The 14,094-nt window shown below is 43.6% G+C and overlaps 1 protein-coding gene across 9 annotated transcripts in view; it reads left to right on the top strand.

The window, feature by feature from the left end:
• The window catches only part of STXBP5L (syntaxin binding protein 5 like), a 779,311-nt gene that overhangs the window by 641,963 nt on the left and 123,254 nt on the right, over positions 1 to 14,094 (top strand). The gene's annotated exons all lie outside the window — the stretch shown is intronic.

Here is a 14,094-nt window from a genome sequence, read left to right as displayed (position 1 = left end):
GACTGATCAGGGTACCCCTTTCATCTCCAAGGTCATTAAACAACTCTGCATCTTGCTCAAAATAAAGACTCTCCAGACCTCGGTGTATAACCCACAGATGGATGGCCTGGTCGAGTGCTTCAATCAGATGCTCAAACAGATGTTAAGAAAGTTTGTGAATGAAGATGGGGGAAAACTGGGACATACTAACACACTATGTGCTGTTCGCAATCTGCAAAGTACCACAAAGCTCAGAGGGGTTCTCCCTGTTTGAGTTACTATACAGAAGGAGACTGAGAGAAATTCTGGATATAGCTTGCGAGACCTGGGAAGCAGAAGTGAATTCCAGGCAGAACATAGTGGACTATGTGCTCAGAGTACAAGATTATCTAAAGAAGGCTGGCAAGGTGGTTCAATTGTGTCTGGAAAAGGCTCATAATTCTCAAGCTCGAGCTTATAATTGCCCCACACTCCAGCAAATATTCCAATCAGGAGACCGGGTCCTTGTCCTCTTGTCATCATCAGAAAGCAAGCTGTTAGCCTGTTGGCAAGGACCCTATGAAGTCCTAGAGAAAACAAGGCCTGTGGGGACTACAAGATAGCTCAGCCTGATAAGCAAAAGAAGAACTAAATCTAGCACATAAACCTCCTGAAGAAATGGGTGCCCCAAGAGTGTGGCATGGTTCAGAAAGGAGAATTTGGCCCAGAGATTGGAATAAAACTGGACCAAGCCCAAGTACCCTTCGGAGAAGAGCCGTCCACTGAACACAGCTGACTTGAAGCAGTTGGTAGAGAAAAACAAGGAGATCTTCTCGAAACTGCCGGGTCATACCCAGCTGGTACAACTTGATGATGATATGTCCCCTGGAGTGGTGGTACACCAGCGACCTTATCGGATCCCCGAGGCCAGGCACCATGTCATCGAGGCCAAAGTGAAGAGAAACTCCAGCTCAGCGTAATAGAGGAGTCCAACAGTGAGTGGTCCTCACCCATTGAATTGGTGCCTAAGCCAGATGGCAGCATCAGGTTCTGTATTAACTTCAAAAAGATTAACGGTCTCAAAACTTGACTCATATCCAATGCCACGAGTGGATAAACTGATTGAGCAGCTGGGATCATCCCAGTTAATCTCTACTCTCAATCTTAAGAAAGGGTATTGGTAGGTGCCTCTCACACCTTTGACGAAAGAGAAGACTGCATTCTCTACACTTATAGGGCTGATCCAGTTGACAGTATTTCCCGTTTGGCCTTCAAGGCACCCCTTCCATGTTTCAATGATTGGTCGACCGCCTGCTCCGCCCATATCAAGGATATGCAGCTGCCTACCGAGATGACATCGTAATCTACAGCCACGACTGGAAGACCCATCTTAGCTAACTCCAGGCTGTATTACACAGTCTGAAGAAAGCAGGGCTGATGGTTAATCCCAAGAAATGTGTGCTATGTGGTCAAGAGTTCCAGTATATTGGCTATACACTGGGGAAGGTCTATCTGCAGACCAGAAAGATCAAGGAGATCACATGGGTGCTAATCCCACAAACAAAGGTAAAAGTGAGAGCGTTTTTAGGCTTTACTAGATATTATAGGAGGCTTATACCTAACTATTCAGAGAAGGCAGAGCCTCTCACAAGGCTACTGGTAAAGTACCAGGGAAGGTCCAGTGGTCAGAGGAAGCAGAGAAGGTCTTCAGAACCCTGAAGGAAGCAATAAGTTCTGAACCGGTCCTGGTCAGCCTGGACATCACCGAACCTTTTATGGTGCAAACCGATGCCTCAGAAGTCAGCTTGGAGGCCGTTTTGTCCCAGAAGAAGGATGACCAAGAATATGCTGTGGTGTACTTCAGCCAGAAGCTGATGCCATGTGAGAGACGGTACTCAATGGTTGAAAGGAGGCCTTGGAGGTCAAGTGGGCTTTAGAGGTTTTGTGCTACTATCTGCTGGGGTGGCAGTTTATGCTTCTAATGGGCAATCAACCGCTCTTATGGATCAATAGGAACAAAGAATCCAATGCAAGAGTGATGAGGTGATTCCTGGCCCTGCAGCCTTTCAATTTCAAGATCCAACACTGCAGGAAAGGAAAATGTGAATGCAGATTTCCTGTTAAGAGAGTGTCCCTTATACAGGCAAACACTCATCCTGGCAAAGCAGAGCTGAGGGGCAGGGTATGTGAGGGAGTGTATATAAGAGACTCCCTCAGTCTACCTTAAAGGACCGGCACAGCTATCCCACCCGGTCCTCCTTAAGGGTGAAACCTGCAGGAAATCCTGGGTGAATGTAAGTGCCCTTCACCACAGCATAGGACCTCAGGGCCTAGAAGGCTTAGTAAGGGCCTAGGTAGCCTGGAGAGAGTTCCCATATGCCAAGACTTGCTATGTTGAAGACAATCTGTTCCCTGAAACTAAGGTGAACTGTACTATTGTTTTTGAGACCACAGTTAAGCTGGGCTGCTGCTTGTTGCTGCTATTATAAAATACTGTGTATTGCCTGCACTCTCCTGAGATTAAAATGAACTGCTGCACTGTCTGCTTTTTGTTTGCATTTCTTGTCCTGAAGTATCCGAAGTAAAGTCCAGTGGCCATTTTGTATGTTTAAATTCACTGTAAATAAAATAGCACTGAAGCACAGCCAGAGTCTACTGGTGGTTTTCTCTGGTTGTACCCAAGCCACTGACCGCTCAAGCTGCCATAGTCTCTTCTTATTGTAAGGGAAAATATATTTCTCTCTTGTAAAATACTCAAAGGAAAGGCATTTAAAGTAAGATTTCAGAACAGTTTCTGTATTTAACTGAAATATTATAAAACTGTTAACATGGGATGCAACACTTACACTCGTCTGCTGTCCAGGCTCGCCCCCCCAATAACAACACATCACACTTGTATGGCTTTCAAATAGGCCGCAGTTTATTAATTTAGACATAAGCCGAGCCCTTACAAAATAACTGACTCTCAACGTCCCCTTCTTGTCTTTTCCCCCCTCTTGCCCCAGTCTCCACCACCTTCAAACCCCAATGGTGGAGCATCCCTTCCCCCGCCTGCTCCGCCACGGGCCAGCGAGAGCTGGCTCCACTGAGAACCTTTATCCCCGGGCTCTCGTCTTCCCGCGTAGCAGCCCCCCCCCCCCTTGGCTACGCAGGGTACCCCCCTTCCCCCTCTCCCCAACTCCCCCTTTAAACATGTAACTCGTAAACTGGGCTCGGGTTTTCCGCCACAAACGACCGATTTACTATCGGATCGTTCCCCCAACTGCGGCTATTGCCATTTCCTAATCACCTGTTCCAACCCCTCTTGTAACTGATTGTTAAATAAATCCATACCTATCTCAGACAAATGCACCCCATCCCCACTGAAAAGCCCTGCCTCGCACTCCCATGACCATCTATGTCTAATCCAGAAACCCCCTTCCCACCCCATCCACTTGCCCATCTGCCGGTTCAATTTTTTAACCCCTGTGTTCCAAATTGTTTCCTCTTTATGTTTTAATCTTACTATTATGTCTGACCAACCAATTCTCATGTTCGGCCAACAGCTCATAAACTGTGACAAATCTTTTTTGGCTGCCAGGACTTTTCCTAAATCGGGGTCTGACTGCTGAGAGGCCTGTGACATTCTTTTGCCTTACCTTGGTGAGCCTTGCTGTTAAGCGGTCTGCTGACCGCGTTTACTTCCTACATCCAGGTATTGGTGACATCATCGGGAGGAGGAGCCAGGTAGGCTTTAAAATCCAGCCTACGCCGGCGCGTCGGCTAAGCCGTGCACAGCCAAGGGGCACGCGGCTTTGCCCGGCTTAGCCCGGATTTGGATGGAGTTGAACGGAGGCTAACGTATTTCCGCGGCCGCAGAGAACAAGATAAAGTTAAGTAGAGTATTATGTTGTTAATTTGAATACACTTTGTTTGGTTGAACTGTTGCTGGGAATATTTTAAGTAAAGTAACAATTAGTAGCCATGCCTTATACCAAGAGGAAGGCGAAATTGAGAGAGCTTTCAACAACATCTACTCCAAACAAAATGACACAACCTAGTATTGTTGAGTGTTTTCAAATTGCTTCCACATTTACTCCGGAGGGGGCCGCTAATAGACCAGTTCAGGAGCAAGAAAAGATCTATTTGGCTAATGAGACGTCGTTAACCCCCGGGGCCCCAGAGAAACCAGTCCCTCCTGCTGTAAAATCTGTTGCGGGTCAATGTTTAATTGATAATCAAGGAGATGCTCCGAATATGGCTAAAACTTCTGATATAGAACTACAAAGTCAAGAAGATCATAAGGTACAATCTCCACCACTGACAGCAGGACTTGCTGGAACCTTTGAGCATTCAAGAGCAGAGTTACAGCTATCTGGTATTGAGGACATTTCAGTCATTGTTTCTCAAAAATTTTGCATGTAAGAATTAGGGATAATGATGTTGAACTTACAAAAGTCTATTAATAGTTTAACTTTAACTGTGCAGGATGCTTTGAAAAAGAGTACATATACACAAGAAAAAATTGTACATTTGGAAAAAAATGCAAATGTTTTTGATCAGAAATTGGGTGATATCCACAAGGTTCAATCTAATTTGATTAAATCAGTTGAAGAGTATGAAAGAAAATTTGAAATGCTTGAAAATCAAAATAGGAAATTAAATCTCAGGCTATTGAATTTTCCAAAAACTCATTTGGTTACACCACTTGATTTATTTAATAGTTACCTGAAAAATATTTTAAATTACTCAGAAAATTCATTGCCTGTTATCTCTAAAATTTATTACATCCAGCAATTCCAGGAGGGAAAAAATTTGGAAGATAAAGATAATTTAAATCTAACAGATTTTCTAGAGAAATCGTTTGAATCAAAAATTGATGCTAGAGCTACATTGCTATTTCAATTTCTCTCTATTATAGAAAGAGATACTGTTTTGAAAAAGCATTTTAAATATCAGAAAAGTGAATTTTATGGATACCCCATAAGAATTTTTCCTGACGTGGTACACACTACGCAGATGAGACGGAAGAAGTTTATCGATATGCGAAAGGAAGTGTTGGAAAAAGATGCACAATTTAATTTAAAGTATCCCTGCAGATGTTTCATTAAACATAGAGAGGCTAGATATGTCTTCAACTTTCCAGAACAGCTTCGAACGTATTTAGATACTCATTCATGATTATTCATGAAAGGTTCAAAGTGGGGGAATATATTTAAAGTGTGGGAACAACAATGGTGTTAAGTGACTTCACTTTTAATAGTTTCTATATAGTGCTCCATATGTATACTTAACTTTAAATTGCTCTCTAATTTCAAATACAAATTTCCTGTATAGGATAATATTTAATACCTTTTAGTATAAGGAAGCAATTCCTTATATGGATCAGACGATTGTGAGATTATTCTATTGTTTCTTTTTCTGTTTGTAAAAATTGAAATGCAATTAAAAATAAAATTAAAAAAAAAACAAAAAACTGTGACAAATCTTTTTTAATGCACGTGAGCAAAGATCGGCATGTCTTCTGGCCCATATCCTTCCCCCCTAAATGAATAATTAGTATATCCGGTGTCCCCCATATCTCCACTCTGTCCTTGACAAAAGACCGCAGCTCGTCCCACTATATGCCTCTCTTGCTGTAACAGGCTAACTTCCATCCTAGCCTTTCCATCTCCAATTGTTCACCATAAGGGCGTTTCAAGGCGTGGCGTTGTGCTCTGCGTATGAAAGAATGGCCCACGATCCAGGTGCATCCCATCCCAGGACTCCTCCCCATGCGCTCTGCAGTAGAAAAGACATCATCAATTATCATCCTTTCTCCCCCTTCCCCCCTTTTTATAATGCGAACCCCTTTGCCACGTAACCTACCCCCACGCAATACCCCGCTATACGTTCTCTCTCCTGATATAACACTTGTATGCATTCGAACTCCATCTACCCAACTTCTTGATGGCCACCACCGGGACACCTGCTTCCACCACCGTGGTAGCCGCTCCGATCCGGAAGGAGTGTGAACTGTACAGACCTGGCTCTTTTCCTATCTTCCGCACTACGTAACGCAACACTTGCGAAAATTGGTATTGTGTCAGCCCTGAGCTCTCCTCATGTACCAAGAAAGGCCCAACTCTCTCCGGCCTCGAACGCCGATAATTCTTAGTCATAGTAACTGGGCACACTCCTTCCTCCGATACCGGCAACAGCCGTATATAACTTCCCCTACCCCCTTGATCCATTTTTGACCTATGCAAGAATATTACAACTTCCCTTTCGCCAATGTACACGTTTTGAGCTCTCAACCCGTGCTCTTCCTGGATTTCGCTATCAACTCCCCTATACGCAGTGCCCCAAAAAATGCCCATGAAAATGCCACTTGAAATAACACAACTTCGAAATTTGACCAACACACTCGTCCTAATACCGTAGAAAACTGATATCTAATTAGCAACCTCTTATCCTTACCCCCTCCTAAATACCTTTTCCAACCATTTAGCACTTTTTTGATCTGAAAACTGCGTAACGGTTCTCCGGCTCCCCTTAACTTCTGAAAAAAGGTAAAGCCGGCTAAGTACGCCCTTACGGAAGCCACTGTGTACCCATCCCTCCTTGCACCCAACACGAATCGGACTAACATGTCTTCCGACACTTGCCCTGTCCGCCACCCCATTTGACTCAAATATTCTGTCACATTCTGGTTTCCTTTGACGTACGCTGCCCATGTATTGGGCGCCACCGAACTCCGAATTAAATCCCATTCTTCTTCATCCACGCTCCTCGACCGGTTCGCTGCGCCCGACCATCTCTCGGCCTCTGCCCAGCCTTTAGGAAAAGTGAATTGTTAAGACCTCGCAATGTCTCTCTCTCTACACCCTGAATGCCCTATCCTCCCCTTTCCCTTCCCTGCTCCCCTCTTTTATCCTTTTTTTTTTAATATATATATATGCCCCCCCCTCTTATTTAACTTGTTCTTATTTATTTATTTATTTACTTAGACCCTCTTACCGCCGCTTTAACTGCTGTCTGCGCGCATTTACTACTTGGATGCGCCCCCTTACACGTAGCACACGCATGTCTAAATTTACAAACCGGAAAAAGGCAGGAGCCACGGTTGTACCTCCAGCATACATCCTTCCCGCCCCCTGCTTTCCTATCCTCCCTACTCTCCACTATACCTCCGCGCCCTATCTCCCCCCCGGCTCCCGCACCCCCACCTTCCCCCGCTACCTCTGCCCCTGCCCTTGCTCCTCCCCCTGCTCTACCCGTAACCGACCCTTTGTTAGTCATCTGGGTGAGCCATAGGTTAATATCCTGTGCCCCCCAGCTCATTAACTTATTTCCCGCCATTTTTTCTCTAAATTTCTCATCATAATTGAGCCATGCCCAACCTTTCCTGTAAGCTCCAAGAATACTGTCACAATAAGCAAGAAGCGCCCCATGTAATTCCGGCTGGTAATGTCCCACCACACTAGCTAAACATAAAAACCCCCGCATCCACAATGTTTCTAGAGTAATGCATGTAGGTTTTTTTAAAACTTTCTCAACATCAATAACTACCTTGATACTTTCTTTCTTTTCTTTATCAGATTTACCATCTTTTGGTGTACTATACTCCTTTGGGGAACTTTGCAAAAAACTAACTTGAGGTCTTTCATTATATTCCGGATTTAATTCGGACATACCTTTTAACTGAGCGGTTCTATTCTCTACCTCTGGTGAGTTTAATATATCCCCTTGACAACCCCCTATCTGAGTTGTGGTTATTACACCCTCTCTACCGGGGGGAGATGGTGGTGCCGGAGCCCCCGGGCTTAATGATGCCTCTATGGCCAGAGGAGAGGCACCCCGTTCCAGTGACTCTCCTTCAGCGGCCAGCCCACATGGGGGAATTTGGGGATCTAGCCATTCCAACACAGTTTTTTGCCCACCCTCTGTATTTACCACATCACTGGAAGGCCATAGCCTAGCCTTCCTTTTAGTGTGTGGCATGTCGGGGATAAGATAATACACACTTAGAGCACAAAATGTGTTGGAAGATGCATAAACAATAATATACAAGAATAAACACTTCTTGGAGATAGGAGGGTATCTGCAAAGTTCAATACTTATCGGATCATATAGACAAGGTCCAGAAATCCAGCGAATCCGGCGAAGCCCTGCTTAACCATGTGCCCCTTTAGCGCGCGCGGCTTCAGCAGCGCGCCGGCTCTGCTGCGCGCCGCAGCAGAATGAGAATTTATAGGTAAGAGTCCGGGTCCCGCCTCCTCCCGGAAGGAGGAAGCGCCCCTCATCCGGCAACAGCAGCGAAGATGTTCAAAGTTCCGTTGGGGCAAGCCTCCGCTTACCCCCGGGCTGAGCTGTATTTCAGGAAATATGGAAAGTTGCTTTCGCCTCCTACCTCGGTGAAGCTCAGCAACAAACTGCAATTTATAGGTAAGAGTCCGGGTCCCGCCTCCTCCCGGAAGCAGGAAGCGCCCCTCATCCGGCAACAGCAGCGAAGATGTTCAAAGTTCCGTTGGGGCAAGCCTCCGCTTACCCCCGGGCTGAGCTGTATTTCAGGAAATATGGAAAGTTGCTTTCGCCTCCTACCTCGGTGGAGCTCAGCAACAAACTGCAATTTATAGGTAAGAGTCCGGGTCCCGCCTCCTCCCGGAAGCAGGAAGCGTCCCTCGTCCGGCAACAGCAGCGAAGATGTTCAAAGTTCCGTTGGGGCAAGCCTCCGCTTACCCCCGGGCTGAGCTGTATTTCAGGAAATATGGAAAGTTGCTTTCGCCTCCTACCTCCTAACTGGGTCTGTCCCCCGCCCTGGCTCCTGGCTGGCTAGGCCTGCTCCGTCTCTGCCTGGTCGGCAGCACGGACCGTGCCGCTGCCGCTCGCTTTCGCCATAACTTTTCCTGCACCTCTCCGGCCTCTATCGCTCCCTCGCCTCATTCCTCCCCTCAAAGTATCTTATAAGGTACTTTCCTTGACTGCTCGCAGCACTAAAGAACTCATGCTTCAGCCCTGCCGCTCTCGCTGCAACTGCTGCCTGATCACCCCACGTCATAGGCTTTAACCAATCCTATGCCTCACATTTAAATCACCCTGAGCCCCCTCTACTCCCCACCCCTTATTACCCTAACTCTTCCTACCCTTTTTCCCGCACTTTCTGTCCTGTGCTCCAACCCTTCCCCCTCCATCCCTCTCTGCGCCTGCCAGCCTCTCGCAGTTGCCCCCATGTTATACTCGCGGCTCAGTAAACCTTCGCCGCTCGACTTATATTCTAAGAAAGCTACAAAAACTCTATTCTGCTCTATTTTGGTCAGAGGTAGTTCCTCATTTCTGGACCTTTGGCCATTATGAACCATTGTCCATGGCTGGGCTTGTGGCCAATGGTGTCTGTCTTCTCTAATCTGCAGATGGACTTTCTGACACTGTCACTTCCTAGCCATCACAACTATCTGGTTCTGATCCCTCTAAGTTCTAAAATGGTAGCAGAGATGGCCTTTCTGTCAGTGGAAAATGCCTCCATGTTATCCTAACATCTCAATGCAGTTTCATATGTCTAACACATAAGATGTCTAATATGTCTAATGTAAGAAATGTCTCATTCTGTACTTGTCAGTTTCTTACTAAGCAAAATAGTTAGCTATAATATTTCATTGTATATAAACAAGCAGTATATGTGTGGCCCTTAGCAGTGATCCATTTTATGTAGGGACTACCTGACCCTCATGTTCTTTTTTCCTACTTACTATCTCCAATACAGTGGGGTACTCTCTCCTCCTCTCTTCTCTCATTCAATCCTTATCCCTCCCATCACTCACACTTCCTCCCCTCCTCTTGCTGCCTTTCTCTCTGACAGTCCTCTCCTTCCTTCCCTTCCACCTCCACTTTTATTCAGACCTTGCCCCTCCTTCCCTTCTTTCCTTTACTCCTCTTCCTTCGCTTCACAATCTTTCAGCCTACATCATTTTGAAGTTTTGCTAGCAGGGCCTAGCCTCCCTGTCAGCAGCTCTCTTCATCTCTGCAAGTCTGTCATGCTCTTCTACCACTGGCAGAAGCTGGGAAATCCCACCAGCCTTTGGGCAGGGAGAAACACCTTCCACGGGCTGGATCTAGCTGCTGGAAGGAAAAGCGTGGCAAATCATAGTTTGGGGACCAGTGGTTCTCAACCCAGTTCTTGGGATACATCTAGCCAATCAGGTTTTCAGGATATCCACAATGAATATGCATGAGATAGCTGTGCATGCACTGCCTTCATTGTATGCAAATCTATGTAATGCATATTCATAGTGGATATCCTATAAATCTGAATGGCTAGGTGTATCCCAAGCACTGGGTTGAGAACCTCTGCTATAAACTAATACTAATTGTGCCAGTTTAGTTTACATGCTGCAGCACAGGAAATCTTAGTTTAAATCTCTTGTCTGATGGTCTTACTGTCAAGGCTCAGGCATGTTATGGAGATAATAGCCTTGACACAGAAGTCAAATTCTTTACAACTGACTTGCAGAAAATGTGTTAGTCAATGGATGATAAAAGGAAACTATAGGAGATCTACAGAGTAGATGTGGAAGATCACTGTCTTAGAAAGAAATAGGGATATGAAATTATCAGTAGTAATTATTACAGGGAATTCCATTAAATGGCACACCCATGTAGTTGTCATACAGTAACCCCTTCAGTATTAATCTGTACAATGTACTCTTCTGTCCTGTTGGAAAAGATATAGAAATTATGAGGCATCCATATTCCCAGTGCAATAAAAAATACTTAACTCATACTAATAACTCACAAAATTATTCATGTGACAGTTATTTCTTTGAAAAGTAATGAAATGAAAGGCTTCTATAAGTTTTGGTTTGAAATGTCCTATAATATACTACTATGAATTTTCTATGATAGCTTAATTTGTTTATTACATATATTCAGTTATTTATTTAACAGAGTTCCATGTTACTATATATTTTTTATATAGTCACATGAAAAAATTGAAGTTATGTCTGGCTAACCTTTGGAGTTAGCCAGACAAAACCTAAAGGGTTAATTTTCAAAGGAATTATGCATGTAAATGTAACATACTATCATAGCAATTTTCAAAAGCCATTTGAATAAAATGTACTTACTTGAGTAAATCATATGGACAATTCAAAGGCATATATTGTAGCAATTTTCAAAAGCCCACTTACTCAAGTAAAATGCTTTTACTTGAATAAAACCCAGTTTTACTTGCATAAATGCGAGTAAAATCATGCCCTAAGATTTCAATATTTCCCTCCAGTCTCTGGTTAAATCACTGTTTTACCTGGATTAAAAGAGGTGTTGCTAAGAGCGTTCCTGGAGCACAGTTTTACTTTGTCAGGGCAGTACCTGGACAAAGTTAACCAGGTAAATCTGGTTGGATAAATACCAGATGTAAAGTTACCTGGATAACTTTGTTGGGTATATTCAACGGAATATTTATCCAGGTAAGATCTGCTGAATATCTGATTAAAGTTACTTTTCTTGAATAACTTTTCTGCTGACCAGCTTACTCCATATGGACCTCTGTTTCTATTCATTATCATCATGTAATTGAGTTTTATTACTGCATATTTATGCTAATGAGTGCAGTTCTGTCTTCCTTATCTCAAATCATGTGTAAACATCTCTAAAGAAATTAAGTATTCCCATTCTAAACACACATTCCCTAAAAGGTGAATTTTAAAAGCCTGGCACATGCATTAATCAGGGGATGCGTGAATATGTTGAGCTTGTGCACACTGAACAGATTTTAAAAGCTGCCCAGATACACGCATATCTCCCACAGTGCGCACATCTCGAAAGTTTTCAAAAAGAGGTGAGGGATGGGTGTGATCTGGGCAGGGTATGAGTGTTTCTGGGAGTGATGCTGAGATGCATGTGTAAATACTTGTGATCCAGTGCACGCCGAGGCCCCCTGCTGTGTAACTTTACTACTGCTATGAATGACTTAAAAGTTAAAAAAAAAAAAAAAGAAAAATAGGCAGATCTACAGGGTTTTAAAGGTCAGGGATAAATGGGGGAAGTGAAGACTTTTAAACTAAGGGGTTTTGGAGGACCTGTCTCTGAACTGGGGATGAACTGGTAAAACGCGCCTCTTTTAAAATCCCCTGATTTACATGGTAGAAGTGGCATTTGCACGCACAGGCACACGCCCACTTAAAATTTGTCACACATATGTGCACGGACAGTCTATTTTATAACATACATGTGCATGTTATAAAATGGCCACATCCTTGAGTGCACCGGTTTGAAAGTTACCGTCCTTGTCTACTTAGTTAATAAGCTTATTGACTTTTTCTCCAGGAACTTGTCAAAACCTTGTTTTAAACCCAGCTATGCTAACTGCATTAACCACATCCTCTGGCAGTGCATTCCAGAGCTTAATTGTGGGTTGAGTGAAAAATAATTTTCTCTGATTTGTTTTCAATATGCTACTTAATAACTTCATGGAGTGTCCCCCTAGTTTTTGTATTTTTTTTAAAGAGTAAATAACCAATTTACATGTACCAGTTCTAATCAACTCATGATTTTATAGACCTGTATCATATTCTCCCTTAGGCAACCAGAAGAAGACAAACCAGTCGCCTTAGCTTGAAGATATTTATTGGCACATGTATTTAAACAGAGCCCAACTCTGGCCGAGTTTCACACAACAGCTAAGTCAGGAGCTTGTTTTTTAGAAAATGTTGTACCTTTTTTTTTTTTTTAAATTGGTAGTCCACAGAAATAAGCTACGGTAGAGATACTTTCTGTTGTGCAAAATCTTTTGAAAGGCAGAGTTGAAAAAAGCACAATATTTGGAGTTGAATCTTGCTGGAAACCTATCCAGTGATAAAAAAAAATAAATCAGAAATTGCATCTAGCAAAATTTGATTCTTACCTACTTAAAAAAAAAAAAAAGTGCAACATTTTCTAAAAAAAAAACAAAAAACAAGCCCATGACGCAGCCGCTGTGCGAAACCCAGCCAGAGTTGGCCTCTCTTTAAATATATGTGCAATACATATCTTCAAGCTAAGGCCTGGATTTATCAAAATGCACTAAATATCGCATGCGATAGGAAAAGGGGCGTGTTTTATGGTAATAGGCAGTTTATCGCAGTTTGCGCTAATACCTATGGGAACAGCTAAGAGAGCACATATTGTGATAAGTGCCAGAATTGTATTTCCTACATACAACCACTGGGGGGACCATGTTTAGTAGTTTTGAGAGAGAGAGACTAGCCATAATCCCCTCACACTAGATATGTATTTATATCTCTATGGGAGGCCCACCTAGTAACTTGAGGTGAGGTTTAGGTATTAGTGTAGGGGTTAGGGGCCACTTTGACATTCAAAGTGAGATGTACGAACAGAATAGTGCTCTCTTGTGAAGATTTGATGACCTTCGGAGTGAGGAAACCTCACTCTGAAGACTCTGGGTGAGTTTCCTCACTCCGAAGGTCATCAAATCTTCACAAGAGAGCTCTGTTCTGTTTGTACATCTCACTTTGAATGTCAAAGTGGCTCCTAACTCCTACACTATTACCTAAACCTCACCTCCTGTTACTAGGTGGGCCTCCCATAGAGAAATAAATACCTATCTAGTGTGAGGGGATTATGGCTAGGCTCTCGCTTTCTCTCTCTCTCTCCTCTCTCACACACTTTACGCAAATGAAAAAGGTGTAGTTAAAATTTGTGTTAAAGCCGTGCGAAAAATCCCGCTCCAATATCCTCCCCTTTTTCTCATTTGCATTGCACCATGTTTTATGGTGCTTTCACACGCGTTAATGGCGTTTTCGCATGCGTTAAATGCATTTTTTGCATGCAAAAATGCCTTAACGCATGCGAAAACGCCATATAGCACTTTGATAAATGACCCCCTAAAACGACTGATCTGTCTTGCTTCTGTTTGTCTTCTGGCTTCGATAGACCATCTTCTGGTCTGCTTTGTGGGACCATCATATTCTCCCTTAGCGATCTTTTCTCCAAGCTGAATAGTCCTAACCTCTTTAGCGTTTGCTCATAGGGGAGCCATTCCATCTCTTTTATCATTTTGGTCACCCTTCTCTATACCTTTTCCAATGCAACTATTTATTTTTTGAGATGCGGCAACCAAAACTACACACAGTACTCCAGGTGCAGCCTCACCTTGGAACTTACATTTACATTTATTGGATT

This window comes from Rhinatrema bivittatum, chromosome 15 (assembly GCF_901001135.1).
Source record: "Rhinatrema bivittatum chromosome 15, aRhiBiv1.1, whole genome shotgun sequence".
NCBI lineage: Eukaryota > Metazoa > Chordata > Amphibia > Gymnophiona > Rhinatrematidae > Rhinatrema > Rhinatrema bivittatum.
Note: the sequence above shows the minus strand (reverse complement) of the source record. Positions and strands in the feature narration are given on the sequence as shown.